Source organism: Panthera onca, chromosome C1 (genome assembly GCF_046562875.1).
Source record: "Panthera onca isolate mPanOnc1 chromosome C1, mPanOnc1 haplotype 2, whole genome shotgun sequence".
NCBI lineage: Eukaryota > Metazoa > Chordata > Mammalia > Carnivora > Felidae > Panthera > Panthera onca.
In genome coordinates, this window is record NC_138346.1 from 22610760 (window position 1) to 22627077 (window position 16318).

Here is a 16318-nt window from a genome sequence, read left to right on the forward strand (position 1 = left end):
CTTCCTGTCTTACATTGAAGTCTTTCATCCATTTTGAGTTAATTTTTGTGTATGGTGTAATAAAGTGATCCAGGCTCACTTTTCTGTCGCTGTCCAGTTTTCTCAACACTATTTGCTGAAGAGACTGGTTTTTTTCCATTGGATATTGTTTCCTGCTTTGTCAAAGATTAGTTGGCCATATGCTTGTGGGTCAATTTAGGGGTTCTCTGTTCTGTTCCATTGACCTATGTGTCTGTTTTTGTGCCAGTACCATACTGTCTTGATGATTACAGCTTTGTAATAGGTATTGAAGTCGGACTTGTGATGCCTTCAGCTTTGGTTTTATTTTTCAGGATTGCTTTGACTATTCAGGATCTTTTCTGGTTCCATTCAAATTTTAGGATTGTTTGTTCTATCTCTGTGAACAATGCTACTTTGCTAGGGATTGCATTGAATGTGTAGATTGCCTTGGGTAGTATTGACGTTTTGACAAAATTTGTTCTTTCAATCTGTGAGCATGGAATATTTTTCCATTTTTTGTGTCTTCCTCAATATTTTCTATAGTTTTCAGGGTATAGATTTTTTACCTCTTTGGTTAGGTTTTTTCCTAGGTATTTTATGGGTTTTGGTGCAATTGTAAATGGATCAATTCCTTGATTTCTCTTTCTGCTGCTTCATTGTTGGTGTATGGAAATGCAACCGATTTCTGTGTGTTGATTTTATATCCGGCAACTTTGCTGAATTCATGAATCAGTTCTAGCAGTTTTTTGGTGGAATCTTTAGGGTTTTCCAAATAGAGTATCATGTCATCTGCAAAGAGTGAAAGTTTGACCTTCTCCTGGCTGATTTGATGCCTTTTATTTCTTTGTGTTGTCTGATTGCTGAGGCTAAGACTTCCAATACTATGTTAAATAACATTGGTGAGAGTGGACATCCCTGTCTTGTTCCTGACCTTCGGGGGAAAGCTCTCAGTTTTTCCCCATTGAGGATGATATTAGCGTTGGGTCATTCGTTCACATATGGCTTTTATGATCTCGAGGTCCACTCCTTCTATCCCTACTTTCTTGAGTGTTTTTATCAAGAAAAGATTCTGTATTTTGTCAAATGCTTTCTCTGCATCTATTGAGAGGATCCTATGGTTCTTGTCCTTTCTTTTATTGATGTGATGAATCATGTTAGTTGTTTTGTGGATATTGAACCAGCCCTGGATCCCAGGTATAAATCCTGCTTGGTTGTGGTGAATAATTTTTTTAATGTATTGTTGGATCCGGTTGGCTAATATCTTGTTGAGGATTTTTGCATCCATGTTCATCAGGGAAATTGGTCGATAGTTCTCCTTTTTAGTGGGGTTTCTGTCTGGTTTTGGAATCAAGGTCATGCTGGCTTCATAGAAAGAGTTTGGAAGTTTTCCTTCCATTTCTATTTTTTAGAACAGCTTTAAGAGAATGGGTGTTAACTCTTCCTTAAATGTTTGGTAGAATTCCCCTGGAAAGCCATCTGGCCCTGGACTCTTGTTTTTTGGCAGATTTTTGATTACTCATTCTATTTCCTTACTGGTTATGGGTCTGTTCAAATTTTCTATTTCTTCCTGTTTCAGTTTTGGTAGTGTATGTGTTTCTAGGAATTTGTCCATTTCTTCCACAATACCCATTTTATTGGCATATTATTGCTCATAATATTCTCTTATGATTGTTTTTATTTCTGTTGTGTTGGTTGTGATCTCTCCTCTTTTATTCTTGATTTTATTTATTTGGGTCCTTTCCTTTTTGTTTTTGATCAAACTGGCTAGTGGTTTATCAATTTTGTTAGTTCTTTCAAAGAACCAGCTTCTGGTTTCATTGGTCTGTTCTACTGTTTTTTTTTTTTTTTTTGGTTTTGATAGCATTCATTTCTGCTCTAATCTTTATTATTTCCTGTCTTTTGCTGTTTGGGGGTTTTATTTGCTGTTCTTTTTCTAGTTCCTTAAGGCATAAAGTTAGGTTGTGTATCTGAGACCTTCCTCCTTCTTTAGGAAGGCCTGGGTTGCTATATACTTTCCTCTTATGACCGCCTTTGCTGCATCCCAGAGGTTTTGGGTTGTGGTGTTATCATTTTCATTGACTTCCATATACTTTTTAATTTCCTCTTTAACTGCTTGGCTCTTCAGTCTCCAAGTATTTGCTACCTTTCCAAATTTTTTCTTGTGGTTGATTTCAAGTTTCATAGCATTGTGGTCTGAAAATATGCACGGTATGATCTCAATCTTTTTGTACTTACTTAGGGTTGATTTGTGTCCCAGTATATGGTCTATTCTGAAGAACGTTCCATGTGCACTGGAGAAGAATATATATTCTGCTGCTTTAGGATGAAATGTTCTGAATGTATCTGTTAAGTCCATCTGGCCCAGTGTGTCATTCAAAGCCATTGTTTCCTTGTTGATTTTTTGATTAGATGATCTGTCCATTGCTGTGAGTGGGGTGTTGAAGTCTCCTACTATTATGGTATTACTATCGATGAGTTTCTTTATATTTGTGATTAATTGATTTATATATTTGGGTGTTTTCACATTTGGAGCATAAATGTTTACAATTGTTTGGTCTTCTTGGTAGATGGACCCCTTGATTATGATATAATTCCCTTCTACATCTCTTGTTACAGTGTTTATTTTAAAGTCTAGATTGTCTGATATAAGTATGGCTACTCCGGCTTTCTTTTGTTGACCATTAACATCATACATGGTTTTCCATTCCCTTATTTTCAATCTGAGGTGTGTTTAAGTCTAAAGTGGGTCTCTTGTAAACAACATATAGATGGATCTTGTTTTCTTATCCATTCTGTTACCCTATGTCTTTTGATTGGAGCATTGAGTCCACTGACATTTAGAGTGACTACTGAAAGATATGACTTTATTGCCATTATGATGCTTGTAGAGTGGAGCTTCTGGTGGTGTTCTCTGGTCCTTTCTAATCTTTGTTGCTTTATATATACATATATATAAATATAAATGTATATAAATACAAATATATATACACATATATATGTATGTATATAATACAGATATATATATATATACATATACATAAATATAAAACATATATATATATATATATATATATATATATATATATATATATATGTATGTATATGTATGTATTTTTTTCCCATCTTTTTTTCCCTCAGAGATTCCCCCTTAAAATTTCTTGTGGGGCTGGTTTAGTGGTCACAAACTCCTTTAGTTTTTGTTTGTCTGGGAAACTTTTAATCTCTCCTATATTTTTTTATTAAATTTTTTTATACTTATTTATTTTTTGAGAGACAGAGCACAACTTGGGGAGGGGAAGAGAGAGAAGGAGACACAGAATCCAAAGCAGGCTCCAGGCTCCAAGCTGTCAGCACAGAGCCCAACATGGGGCTCGGACTCACAAACCATGAGATCATGACCTGAGCTGAAGTTGGATGCTTAACTGACTGAGCCACCCAGGCGTTCCTCTCCTATTTTGAATGACAGCTTTGCTGGATAAAGAAATCTTGGCTGCATATTTTTCTGATTCAGCACATTGAATATATCCTGCCACTGCTTTCTGGCCTGCCAAGTTTCTGTGGATAGGTCTGCTGCAAACCTGATCTGTCTTCCCTTGTAGGTTAGGGACTTTTTTTCCCTTGCTGCTTTCATGATTCTCTCCTTGCCTGAGTATTTTGTGAATTTGACTATGATATGCCTTGTTGATGGTCGGTTTTTGTTGAATCTAATGTGGGGTCCTCTTTGCTTCCTGGATTTTGATGTCTGTGTCTTTCCCCAGGTTAGGGAAGTTTTCTGCTATGATTTGCTCACATAACTCTTCTACCCCTATTTCTCACACTTCCTCTTCTGGGACCCCTATGATTCTGATGTTATTCCTTTTTAATGAGTTACTGATTTCTCTAATTCTTAAATTGTGCTCTTTTGCCTTAATCTCCCTCTTTTTTTCTGCTTCATTATTCTCTATAAGTTTGTCCTCTGTATCGCTGATTTTCTGTTCTGCCTCATCCATCCTTGCTGCCACTGCATCTATCTGTATTGCAGCTCAGTTATAGCATTTTTAATTTCATTCTGGCTATTTTTTTTTACTTCTTTTATCTCTGCAGAGAGGGATTCTAATCTATTTTCAACTCCAGCTAGTATTCATATTATCGTGATTCTAAATTCTGGTTCAGACATCTTGCTTGTATCTGTGTTGGTTAAATCTCTGGCTGTCATTTCTTTGTGCTCTTTCTTTTGGGGTGAATTCCTGCTGAATTCTGTGGTTCAGGTTGTGCAGATTGTTGTGTTAATCCTCCAATCAGTTTCCTAGGTGTGTAGGTTGGTTTAGTGTTGGTCTGGCTGTATTTCCTGGAAGCAAGACACACAAAAAACTTCCATGCTGTTCTGCCATCTTGGCTCCTCCCTGCCTTTCTTCCTTCTATAGAAAGGCCTGGATTGTTATATTCTTCCCTCTTATGACTGCCTTTGCTGCATCCCAGAGGTTTGGGGATGTGGTGTTATCATTTTCATTGGCTTCCATGTACTTTTTAAATATCTTTAATTTTGGTTAACCCATTAATTATTTAGTAGGATGTTCTTTAATCTCCAAGTATTCATGGTCTTTCCAAATTTTTTCTTGTGGTTGATTTCGAGTTTCATAGCATTGTGGTCTGCAAATATGCATGGTATGATCTTGATCTTTTTGTACTTGTTGAGGGTTGATTTATGACCCAGTATGTGATTTATTGTTGAGAATATTCCATGTGCACTCGAGAAGAATGTATATCCTACTCCTTTAGGATGAAATGTTCTGAATATATCTGTTAAGTCCATCCAGTCCATGTGTCATTCAGAGCCACTGTTTCCTTGTTGATTTTCTGCTTAGATGATCTGTCCATTGTTTTAAGTGGGGTGTTGAAGTCCCCTACTATTATGGCATTATTATCAATGAGTTTCTTTATGTTTGTGATTAGTTGATTATATACACACACACACACACACACACATATATACACACACACACACACACACACACACACACACACACATGTTGATTTATATATAGTTGATTTATATATATGGGTGCTGTCACTTTGGGGGCATAAATATTTAACATTGTTAGATCTTCTTGGTGGAAAGAACCTTAATTATGATATAATGCCCTTTTTCATCTCTTGTTACAGTCTTTATTTTAAAATCTAGTTTGTCTTATTTAAACATGGCTACTCCTGACTCTAAGAGGGAGAAGATGGCAGCTTAGGAGGATGATGGGCTCACCTCGTCCTGCTGATCACTTAGATTCCACTCACATCAGCCTAAATAACCAAGAAAACCACCAGAAGACTACCAGAATGGACTCTCTGGAGCCAAGCGTAGACAGGAGGCCCACAGAAGAGGGTAGGAAGGGCAGAGAGGTGGTGTGTGCTACACAGACTGGCAGGAGGGAGCTGGGGCTGTGGAGGGGCAGCCCGCCAGGCAAGGCACAGCCCACGAAGTCTGGCTTCCAAAAGTGGATGGGCCGGACTCCGTGAGTTCTGAGAGTCATTGGGACTTAACATCCGAAATGTTAAAAGTCAACAGCTCTGCTCTCAGAGAGTGGAGCAGGCAAGAAGATGCGCGGAGGGAGAGTTGTTGAGCCCTGGAAGGACAGAGCTGGGGTTGGGGGAACAAAGGCACTGGCAAGCACCATTTACCTCTCCCATCCCCCAGCTGAAATTCCAAAGGGAACCAGTTCCCATCACTGAACTTGCTTGCAATGCGCAAACGCCCAACACTGTGCTTCTGTGGATCTGTCCTTCTGAGGGGCCTGCCTCCCTCTCGGTGCTGCAGGGCCCTCCCTCAGGGTACCGCAGATGGCAAAGCTAGCTAAGCCTGCCCCTCCTGCCCCTCTGTACCTTGTGGATCCACCCTGTCTAATATGCCCTTGGCCAGATCCCATTGAAACAGCACAACAAGCCTGGCAGAATGCAAGCAGCCAGACAGGGGCCACACCAGTCCACAGTGAGTCTTGCCCCTGGGCGAGGGGAAGATAAGTTACACACCAGTCTGACTGTGGCCCCAGAGGTGGGCTGGGGGCAGACATTGGGTCTGATTGTGGCCCTGCCCACCAACACAAGTTTCTACAGACAGCAGAGGGGAAGTTTAATGCAGTTTGGAGCCACCACAGGGACTAACCAAATGATGAAATGGAACAATTCTCCTCAAAAGAAACTCCGGGAAGTAGCGACAGCTAACGAATTGATCAAAACCGATTTAAGCAATGTAATGGAACAAGAATTCAGAATAATGGCCATAAAATTAATCGCTGGGCTTGAAAGAAGCATAGAGGACAGAAGAGAATCTATTGCTACAGAGATCAAGGGACTAAAAAATAGTCATGAGGAACTAAAGAATGCTATATTGAGGTGCAAAATAAAATGGAGGCAGCTATAGCACGGATTGAAGAGGCAGAGGAGAGAATAGGTGAATTAGAAGATAAAATTATGGAAAAAGAGGAAGCTGAGAAAAAGAGATATAAAAATATCCAGGAGCATGAGGGAAGAATTAGAGAACTAAGTGATGCAATCAAACGGAACAATATGCATATCATAGGAATTCCAGAAGAACAAGAGAGAGAGAAAGGGGCTGAGCTCACTTGAAGAAACCATAGCTGAGAACTTCCCTGATCTGGGGAAGGAAACAGGCATTGAAATCCAATAGGGACAGAGAACTCTCTTCAGATGTAACTTGAATCGATCTTTTGCAGGACATATCATAGTGAAACTGGCAAAATACAAAGATAAAGAGAGAATTCTGAAAGTAGTTAGGGATAAACGGGCCCTAACATACAAAGGTAGACACATAAGGGTAGTAGCAGAACTAGCTACTGACATTTCACAGACCAGAAAGGAATGGCAGGAAATCTTCAATGTGATAAACAGAAAAAATATGCAGCCAATAATCCTTTATCCAGCAAGTCCGTCATTCAGAATAGGAGGAGAGATAAAGGTTTTCCCAAACAAACAAAAACTGAAGGAATTCATCACCACTAAACCAGCCCTACAAGAGATCCTAAGGGGAAGTCTGTGAGTGAAATGTTGCAAGGACCACAAAATACCAGAGACATCACTACAAGCATGAAACCTACAGACATCACAATGACTCTAAACCCATCTTTCAATAATAACACTGAATATAAATGGACTAAATGCTTCAACCAAAAGACATAGCATATCAGAATGGATAAAAAAAACCAAGACCCTTCTATTTGCTATCAACAAGAGACTCATTTTAGACCTGAAGACACCTTCAGATTGAAAGTGAGGGGATGGAGAACTATCTATCATGCTAGTGGAAGTCAAAAGAAAGCTGGAGTAGCTATACTTATATCAGAAAAACTAGACTTTAAATTAAAAGCTGTAACAAGAGATGAAGACGGGCATTATATAATAATTACAGGGTCTATCCATCAGGAAGAGCTAACAATTATAAACGTCTATGCACTGAATTCAGAGCCCCCAAATATATAAAACGACCACAAACATAAGCAACCTTATTGATAAGAATGTGGTAATTTCAGGGGACTTTAATACCCCACTTGCAACAACGGATAGATCATCTAGACACACAATCAATAAAGAAACAAGAGCCCTGAATGATACATTGGATCAGATGGACTTGACAGATATATTTAGAATTCTGCATCCCAAAGCAAGAGAATATACTTCCTTCTTGAGTGCTACATGGAACATTCTCCAAGATAGATCACATACTGGGTCACAAAACAGCCCTTCATAAGTATAAAAGAGTTGAGATCATACCATGCACACTTTCAGACCAATATGCTGTGAAACTTGAAATCAACCAGAGGAAAAAGCCTGGAAAACCTCCAAAAGCATGGAGGTTAAAGAACACCCTATTAAAGAATGAATGGGTCAACCAGGCAATTAGAGAAGAAATTAAAAAAATATATGGAAACAAATGAAAATGAAAATACAACAATCGAAACACTTTGGGATGCAATGAATGCAGACCTGAGAGGAAAATAAATGGCAATCCAGAGCTATCTCAAGAAACAAACAAACAAACAAACAAACAAAATCCCAAATACAAAATCTAACAGCACACCTAAAGGAAATAGAAGCAGAACAGCAAAGACACCCTAAACTCAGCAGAAGAAGAGAAATAATAAAGATCAGAGCAGAAATAAACAATATAGAATCTAAAAAAAACTGTAGAGCAGATTAATGAAACCAAGAGTTGGTTTTTTGAAAATATAAACAAAATTGATAAACCTCTAGCCAGGCTTCTCAATAAGAAAAGGGAGAGGACCCAAACAGATAAAATCATGAATGAAAATGGAATTACTACAACAAATCCCTCAGAAATACAAGCAACTATCAGGGAATACTATAAAAAATTATATGCCAACAAACTGGACAACCAGGAAGAAATGGAAAAATTCCTAAGCACCCCCATACTTCTAAAACTCAAACAGGAAGAAATAGAAAATTTGAACAGACCCATAACCAGGGAAGGAATTGAATCAATTATCAAATATCTCCCAACAAATAAGAGCCCAGGACCAGACGGCTTCCCTGGGGAATTCTACCAGACATTTAAAGCAGAGATAATACCTATCCTTCTCAAGCTGTTCCAAAAAATAGAAAGGGAAGGAAAACTTCCAGACTCATTCTATGAAGCCAGCATTACTTTGATTCCCAAACCAGACAGAGACCCAGCAGAAAAAGAACTACAGGCCAATATCCCTGATGAATATGGATGCAAAAATTCTCAACAAGATACTAGCAAATCGAATTCAACAGCATATAAAAAGAAGTATTCACCATGATCAAGTAGGATTCATTCCTGTGCTGCAAGGCTGGTTCAACATTCGCAAATCAATCCATGTGAGGCATCACATTAATAAAAGAAAAGAAGAGAACCATATAATCCTGTCAATCGATGCAGAAAAAGCATTTGACAAAATTTAGCATCCTTTCTTAATAAAAACCCTCGAACAAGTCAGGATAGAAGGAACATACTTAAACATCATAAAAGCCATTTATGAAAAGCCCACAGCTAATATCATCCTCAATGGGGAAAAAACTAAGAGCTTTCCCCCTGAGATCAGGAACACAACCAGGATGCCCACTCTCACCACTGTTGTTTAACATTGTGTTGGATTTCTAGCATCAGCAATCAGACAACAAAAGGAAACCAAAGGCACCAAAATTGGCAAAGATGAAGTCAAGCTTTCACTTTTTGCAGATGATATGATATTATGCATGGAAAACCCGATAGACTCCACCAAAAGTCTGCTAGAACTGATACATGAATTCAGCAAAGTTGCAGGATACAAAATCAATGTACAGAAATCAGTTGCATTCTTATACACTAATAATGAAGCAACAGAAAGACAAATAAAGAAACCGATCCCATTCACAATTGCACCAAGAATCATAAAATACCTAGGAATAAATCTAACCAAAGAAGTAAAAGATCTGTATGCTGAAAACTATAGAAAGCTTATGAAGGAAATTGAAGAAGATACAAAGAAATGGAAAAACATTCCATGCTTATGGATTGAAAGAATAAATATTGTTAAAATGTCAATACTACCCAAAGCTATCTACACATTCAATGCAATCCCAATCAAAATTGCACCAGCATTCTTCTTGAAGCTAGAATAAGCAATCCTAAAATTTGCATGTAACCACAAATACCCTGAATAGCCAAGGTAATATTGAAGAAAAAGACTAAAGCAGGAGGCACCACAATCCCAGACTTTAGCCTCTACTACAAAGCTGCAATCATCAATACAGTATGGTACTGGCACAAAAACAGACACATAGACCAATGGAATAGAATAAAGACTCCAGAATTGGACCCACAAATGTATGGCCAACTAATCTTTGACAAAGCAGGAAAGAATATCCAATGGAAAAGAGACAGTCTCTATAACAAATAATGCTGGGAGAACTGGAGAGCAACATGCAGAAGGTTGAAACTAGACCACTTTCTTACACCATTCACAAAAATAAACTCAAAGTAGATGAAGGACCTAAATGTGAGACAGGAAACCATCAAAACCCTAGAGGAGAAAGCAGGAAAAAGACCTCTCTAACCTCAGCTGCAGCAATTTCTTACTTGACACATCTCCAAAGGCAAGAAAAATGAACTATTGGGACCTCATGAAGATAAAAAGCTTCTGCTCTGCAAAGGAAACAATCAACAAAACTAAAAGGCAACCGACAGAATGGGAAAAGATATTTGCAAATGACATATCGAACAAAGGGCTAGTATCCAAAATCTATAAAGAACTCTCCAAACTCCACACCAGAAAAACAAATAATCCAGTGAAGACATGGCCAGAAGACATGAATAGACACTTATCTAAAGAAGACATCCAGATGGCAACAGGCACATGAAAAGATGCTCAATGTCACTCCTCATCAGGGAAATACAAATCAAAACCACACTGAGATACCACCTCACGCCAGTCAGAGTAGCTAAAATGAACAAATCAGGAAACTATAGATGCTGGCGAGGATGTGGAGAAACGGGAACCCTCTTGCACTGTTGGTGGGAATGCAAACTGGTGCAGTCACTCTGGAAAACAGTGTGGAGGTTCCTCAAAAAATTAAAAACAGATCTACCCTATGACCCAGCAATAGCACTGCTAGGAATTGACCCAAGGGGATACAGGAGTGCTGATGCATAGGGGCACTTGTACCCCAATGTTTATAGCAGCACTTTCAACAATAGCCAAATGATGGAAAGAGCCTAAATTTCCATCAACTGATGAATGGGTAAAGAAGTTGGGGTTTACATATATAATGGAATACTACCTGGCAATGAGAAAGAATGAAATATGGCCTTTTGTAGCAATGTGGATGGAACTGGAGAGTGTTATACTAAGTGAAGTAAGTCATACAGAGAAAGACAGATACCATATGCTTTCACTCTTATGTGGATCCTGAGAAACTTAACAGAAGACCATGGGGGGAGGGGAAGGGGGAAAAAAAGTTAGAGAGGGAGGGAGGCAAACCATAAGAGACTCTTAAAGACTAAGAATAATCTGAGGGTTGATGGGGGGGTGGGAGGGAGGGGAAAGTGGGTGATGGGCATTGAGGAGAGCACCTGTTGGGATGAGCACTGGGTGTTGTATGGAAACCAATTTGAAAATAAATTTCATACTAAAAAAATAAAATAAACATGGCTATTCCTGTTTTCTTTTGGTGACCATTAGCATGATAGATGGTTCTCTACCATTAGCATGATAGATGGTTCTCTATCACCTTAGTTTCAATCTGAAGGTATTAGGTCTAAAATGGGTCTCTTGTAAATAGCACATAGATGCATCTTTTTTTTTAAATCCATTCTGATTCCATATGTCTTTTGATTGGATCTGTATGGACTCTGGAAGCACAGCTCTGATACTTTAACTCTGCAGTTCAAGAATCACCAGTGCTTTTCCATGTGGAAAAATCTGTAGGGTTTTTTTTTTTTCTCTAAGGAATGCTCCCTAGCTGAGCATTAAAGGCCCTCCTTGTCTATGCCTTCACTCTACCTCTTGAATCTTATTCTTTGTTCCTTATTTGACCTTTGCCTTGGTGCTTGTTAGTGCCTTGTCTGGAATGCTTTTCTTCACTGCCACTAATCCCTACTAGGAGACTCAAATTTCATGGTTCCCTCTTCCTTAAAGTGCCCTCTTCCTTCTTCTGCGTGCTCATAACAGTGTCTTAGGTCACTTACATTTTTTTCACTTGCATTTTGGTCATCTGTGATTTCAGGGAGCTCAACATGTAGTGACATGCACACCATCTGTCTCTGATCTGGCTCATTATTTGCTACAGGACCATGTAGGCAGTAAATATGTGCTAAATTAATGAATGGATTCCAAAGTGCTTGGGAACTAGATCCCACTGTACTTTAGAAGAAAAATGAGTTTTTCAGCCCACAGTGATGAACTCAAGTGGCTGTAATGAGAATTGGAGCAACAATACATGAAAAGCACTTTAATTTAATTCATGCAGTGCCATCTTTTCCTACTAGTTTCTTTTTTTTTCTTTTCTTTTTTTTTTCTCAAATACTTTACACCAATAGACTAAATAACAGTATTTTCCAGCAAGGATTGCTAGCAGCCTTTTTCATTTCCGCACCTCCGTAGAGAGTGCTTTTCTTGTAAATCATTGCAGTGGCCATGTTCAATGCTGACCTCATTGACTTTTCACCATCACATTTGCTGCTCCCTGGTTGCATTCAGGAATGCACTATCTGTCGATACATAGTAAAAGATGAGGGTGAGGACAGGTTTATGCATAGGGTGCTTTGCTTGTCTTGAAGAACAGTAGTCTCATGCACTTAAAGGGTGGTTGCCCAGGGTTTTGGTTGGCACCAACTGTAGAACTTGAGTCAGGGAACAGACAGCAAAGGAAATTGACATGTCTTCTTACCTTAATTCATGCTGCTTGTGATTCATGAAGCAAAGCCTGGATCGATTGTCTTCAGTTCACAGGACTCAGAGTTAGGGTAGAGACCCCTTGGATTCTGGCATTGTGCTATACAATAATTTGAAATATAAGTGTTACTTGTAATCTCTGAGTTTAAATGGAAAGTGGGAAAGTCATATTCCAAGTACCCTTGGGTAAATAGATGTCTTTGTCACCTGGAAGTCATGAAGCACAATTAAAAAAATGTTTTATTTTTTTATAATTGAAAGTTTGTGTATATAGCTGGTATAGCCCCATTATGCCATAATAGCAGCTTGTGTCCTTGTGTAAATGCCAAAGTCAGAACAACAGTCTGTGAAACTTCCTGTACAGATGGCATTCCACTTACTCCATGGTGTTTGGATATATATCCAAATAATTTCCACATGGTGTAGCTTTGATCAAGATGACAATGAGCCTCCTCAGTTGCATTTTGGCAGGGGAATCCTCCTTCAGTTTTACATCAGATATGAGATGGGAGGAAAGAGAGAAAGGTCTGGGTGCAGAAGTAAGAAGCTTAGGTCAAGTTTACCAAGCTTGCAGAGGCTCCGCTGTTGGAAGTCAACCTATGATTCTTCTAAGAACTCTAACATAGAACTCTGGGTGGCTATGCTTCCTTTAAAAATAATACTGTGGGACACCTGGGTGGATCAGTCAATTGAGCATCTACCTCTTGACCTCAGCTCAGGTCATGATCTTGCCATTCATGGGTTTGAACTCCACGTTGGGTTCTGTGCTGGAGACACAGAGCCTTCTTGGGGTTCTCTCTCTCTCTCTCTCTCTCTCACTCTCTCTGCCCCTTCCCCACTTGCACTCTTCCTCCCTCAAAATAAATAAATAAACTTAAAAAAAATAATATCCCATTTTTTTTTTTTTACAAAAAAGAGGATGAAGACAGAACACACACTGGTTTTAGAATTCAGGAGAATGGATTTATTTTCTCTTAATTACCATAAAGCCTAGAACTTGTTTCTTGCTTCACTTTGAAGTACCACAAAACATACATAAATTTCTCGTGGCATAAATATTTCTCAAATATTAGCATATGGACTAACTAATGGTACTGAGTTAAAAAATTTTAAATCAAGTAATCAAGAGAAACAAGGACGTTGATATTATTGCTTTATAATGAGGATTTGAAACTAGTAATTTAATCATTAGCTGCTTCATGATTGCAAAGCAATCAGAAAGCATAAAGTGCTATGAAAAGACTCAGAAGAAACACAGTGAGGTCAGACAGTGCTTTTAAGTACATTAAAGAAAGCAAATGTACAAATATGCCCTGGAATTTTCCTTTTACTAAAGAAAGGAGTTTGGAAAGTCTTAAAATATTGTCCCTTCGGTATAGAGCTTTATCTCCCGCCTTTCTTCAGCTCTCCACCCAGCTGTGTTGATGCTGAAACCAGTGTGCACTGGTGGGTGTGAACTGGCACAGGACTGCTAGTCTACCTGAGCTGTGAAAGGCATCCGCATAGCGCTCGGTGATGAGGATTGGGAGGCTTTCCTACCACACATGCCCTGGGCAAAGGCATCCAGCTATTCCTGCTCATGGAGTTTGTTCTTTTGGCCTCAGGATGCGATTTGCAAATCCTGCTTGGCCACTATTTAGGTTTCTTACTCCTACCTCTGGTTTGCATCTGGGTTTCCCTGGAGTTGGTCAGCATTCACCCAAGTTTGGTGTAGTGCCATCTGCCCCATCATCCTCCAGTAAAAAATGAAGATTCCTAGTCTCCATCCCAAACCCATAGGATCAGAATCTCTGGGAGTGATGCCCAGGAACCAGCATTAACCATTTGTTTAGGAAGACTTTAAAAACTCAGGAAAAGTAAAATAATTTATCAAACACACACATACCCTCCACTAGAACTAACAGACCTAATTTTATCATTTTCGCTTTGAATTTTACATGGAAGAGACAGTGCATTGCAGATACAATTTAATCTCCTTTTATTTATCTCTGTATACTCATCACCCTGCCACTTCTTAACTATAATCACAGTCGGGAATATTTCTCGAATCCATGTTTTATTAGTGTATGTAGTGGTTTCCATATGGGGATTCCTTCTTAACGTTTCTTAGGAAATTTATTAATTTTTTTCAAATCCCAAATCTTCAGAAAAATCTGTTGAGAAATTGGGAAAATGGGAAATATAATTCTCTTGCAGGAATTAAAGCTTGGTGATTAACACAAACATTGCTGGTTGGAAGGAATCCATTCATGTCAAGTTGAAGGCAGTAAGTACTTACAAGTGGAGTTGAAGGTTACAGTGAATACCTTCAGAAACCAGGATAGGAGTGTGTAGGAGAGAAGTTGGACACCATATGACCAGATAGTCTTGCTTGTGACTATGGCCATAGTATAAGGGTATGCTCAAGGTTCTGTCCGCTGCTAAGAGTGAGTCATTCTTGCAAATAAAAGGAATATTTACAAATTTATATGCATAATACTTTAGAAAATCTTAGGAGTGATGTCCCAAGAAATAACAAGTTTGAGAAACAAAATAAGTCCTTTAGTTGGCAATTTTGGCATGTGATTCTCTGTAGTGTTCTCACCTTGCTAGTAGATTCAAACATTACATTACTTGACTACTGCCCAATAATGCTCATTGACATTTTCCAATGTTTGAATACTCATTATAAGTTATAGTTTACTATAAAGAAGATAAAACATTTTCCTTGGAAGCAAAGGAAATTAGTTCACATTTTGCAACAGGTATCCTAACATCCAACTTGAAGGTGATCTTGTCTGCAGCTTTAGAATTTGACTAGTGTTAATTTTTCTACATGTAGAATCTTAATTATCTTTCATTTAAGAACATGATTTTTATTGACATTTTCTGTGTTAATGTTACCTTTTAAAATGTTTTCTGGGGTGCCTGGGTTAAGTGTCAGTCAGTTAAGTGTCAGACTTCGGCTCAGGTCATGATCTCATGGTTCTGGAGTTCAAGCCCCACATTAGGCTCTGTGCTGATAGCTCAGAGCCTGAAGCTTGCTTCGAATTCTTGTCTCCCTCTCTCTCTGCCCCTCCCCCACTCACACTCTGTCTTTCTCTCTCTCTCAAAAATAAATAAAAATTAAAAAAGAAAAAAAGGAGGCAGACTCAACTGACTGAGCCACCCAGATGCCCCCAAAATAAATAAACATTAAAAAAAGAAAAATTTTTCTATTCTCTCATATCTATATCAGGTAGAGATAACTTTATATGTCATTAAAATATATTTGTGTCACCTTAAAGGAAAGAATAATAATCATATGTTTATTATTATTGCTATTTTTTACAAGATGTTTCTAAAATGTTCAGTATAACTCTATCACAAAAAAATGACCCCTGCTTATTTTTTTGGCTACTTATTATTTTAAAAACTTGTAAAAAGTCTTGTGAAAAACACAATAAGTAATGCTTTGAGGAATTCCTGAGAATTTGAATTTTTCATTCCAAATCTTGATGATTAATGTCTGCCCAGAATATAGAAAGACTAAATGATTCTTGGTGTACTTCTGCTACTTGCTTTCCTTACTTAATATTGTTTTCTTTTTTTTTTTTAATTTTTTTTTTTTAACGTTTATTTATATTTGAGACAGAGACAGAGAGAGACAGAGCATGAACGGGGGAGGGGCAGAGAGAGAGGGAGACACAGAACCGGAAGCAGGCTCCAGGCTCTGAGATGTCAGCCCAGAGCCCGCCTGGAGGCTGGAACTCACGGACCGCGAGATCGTGACCTGAGCTGAAGTCGGACGCTTAACCGACTGAGCCACCCAGGCGCCCCCGCAATATTGTTTTCAGGTGTATTGTAGTGAAAGGCAACACTTCTGAAAAGCTCACCCTGTACAAGGCTGTTTTAAGTGCTTTACATGTCTCTACTCATTTAATTTCCACAACAACTCT